Source organism: Chiloscyllium punctatum, chromosome 36, assembly GCF_047496795.1.
Source record: "Chiloscyllium punctatum isolate Juve2018m chromosome 36, sChiPun1.3, whole genome shotgun sequence".
Lineage (NCBI taxonomy): Eukaryota > Metazoa > Chordata > Chondrichthyes > Orectolobiformes > Hemiscylliidae > Chiloscyllium > Chiloscyllium punctatum.
In genome coordinates, this window is record NC_092774.1 from 59,082,855 (window position 1) to 59,084,511 (window position 1,657).

General features: G+C 48.3%; 1 non-coding gene across 1 annotated transcript; it reads left to right on the forward strand.

The window, feature by feature from the left end:
• The first annotated feature begins 1,203 nt into the window (after positions 1 to 1,203).
• On the forward strand, positions 1,204 to 1,275 carry trnae-cuc (transfer RNA glutamic acid (anticodon CUC)). The gene has a single exon. It is a non-coding gene; the product is annotated as a tRNA-Glu (tRNA).
• The last annotated feature ends 382 nt before the right edge of the window (positions 1,276 to 1,657 follow it).

Consider the following 1,657-nt stretch of genomic DNA (forward strand, 5'->3'; position numbering starts at 1 on the left):
CACCAAAACCCAGTCTCAGCTTTGTGAGTCTTCAGGAAATAAGAAAACTGTTCATCCCTTCGGATCTTCCACCCTGGGCTGACAGCCTTGATTTTAAATGGCTGTCCAGTCAGTGCCGATTCGTTTTGGCTGGAAAAAAGTCTTCCTTATCTCATCCCAGCATTTCTTGCCACAGAGACCTGTGTGGCAGAGTTCATGTATATATTTCCTTGTATAGTATTTTGTAAATAACATTCGTTTGCTGGTTGTTTGTATCGGGTATTTCAGGTTCATTAGCCGCTGTTTAAGTGTGTTGGTAAATTTGTGGGCGACCATGATGCTGAGAGGGTTGAGTTGTCTGGACATCATTTCACAGATGTCTTTAATGTAAAGTAATGTGCTAGTGTTTCTGTCGACGTTGTGTCTGCTTGTGTCAGTTTGTTGATGTGAAATTGGCACACTGGTTTTATTGGGTAGGCAAAAGTGAGGACTGCAGAGGCTGGAAACCAGAGTTTAGATCAGAGTGGTGCTAGAAAAGCACAGCAGGTCAGATAGCTTCCGCGAGGATCAGGAAAATCCACGTTTCGGGCAAAAGCCCTTCATCAGGAATAGAGGCAGGACCCCTCCAGGGTGGAGGGATAAATTGGGGGGTGCTGGGCCGAAGGTAGCAAAGAGTGCAACAGGGGGTGGGGATGAGGTGACAGGTCAGAGAGGAGGGTGGAGCGGATAGGTCGGAAGGGAGATTGGCAGGTGAGACAAGTCTTGACGACAGCGCTGAGCTGGAAGGTTGGAACTGAAGTTAGGTGGGTGGAGGGGAAATGAGGAAACTGCTGAAGTCCAAATTGATGGCCTGCGGTTGAATTTACCCGAAGCGGAAGATGAGGCGTCCATCCTCCAGGCATCGGGTGGGGAGGGAGCCGCGATGGAAGAGGCCCAGGACCTGCATGTCCTCGACAGTGTGGGAGGGGGTGTTGAAATGTTGGACCATAGGGCGATGGGGTTGATTGGTGCGGGTGTCCTGGAGATGTTCCCTCAAGTGCTGTGACTAGACTCTGCGAGGAGTCTCCAGTCTCCCCAATGTCGAGGAGACCCCATCGGGAGCAATGGATACAAGAAATGATATTGTTGGATGCACAGGTGAAAGCTTTCCAACTGCTGTGGCCTGGATTCGATTTCCGAGCAGGGAAGAAAATTTCAGTAGAGCCATCAGAGCATATCTGCATCTCCCTGGTGGTCTAGTGTTTAGGATTCGGCGCTCTCACCGCCGCGCCCCGGGTTCGATTCCCGGTCAGGGAAGCAGTTTTCTTGGGGTTTATCGGATACACGCTCTTCTCAAATGCGCTGTACAGTTAATTATTGATCTTCGGAGTTCCTGGGTGCTGCAGTGTGTAGTGGCTCGTTGAAATAGTGTCCTGATTCAGATTTGCTTGTATGTGTAGGGATGATTGCTTCTGTAGTTAAGTTCTTGGTTCGCGTGCGTTGTTTTCCTGTAGACGCTGTTTTGAATTTACCATTGACTGTTCGCTCTACTGTGACATCTAGAAATGGCACTTTGCTGTTGATCTCCTCTTTTGTGAATTTTATGCCAGTAAGGATAATGTTGATGGTGTTGTATGTTTCCTCTAATTTGTTTCATTTTTTGATGACAAAAGTGTCATCGTTGTAGCGGACTCAAACT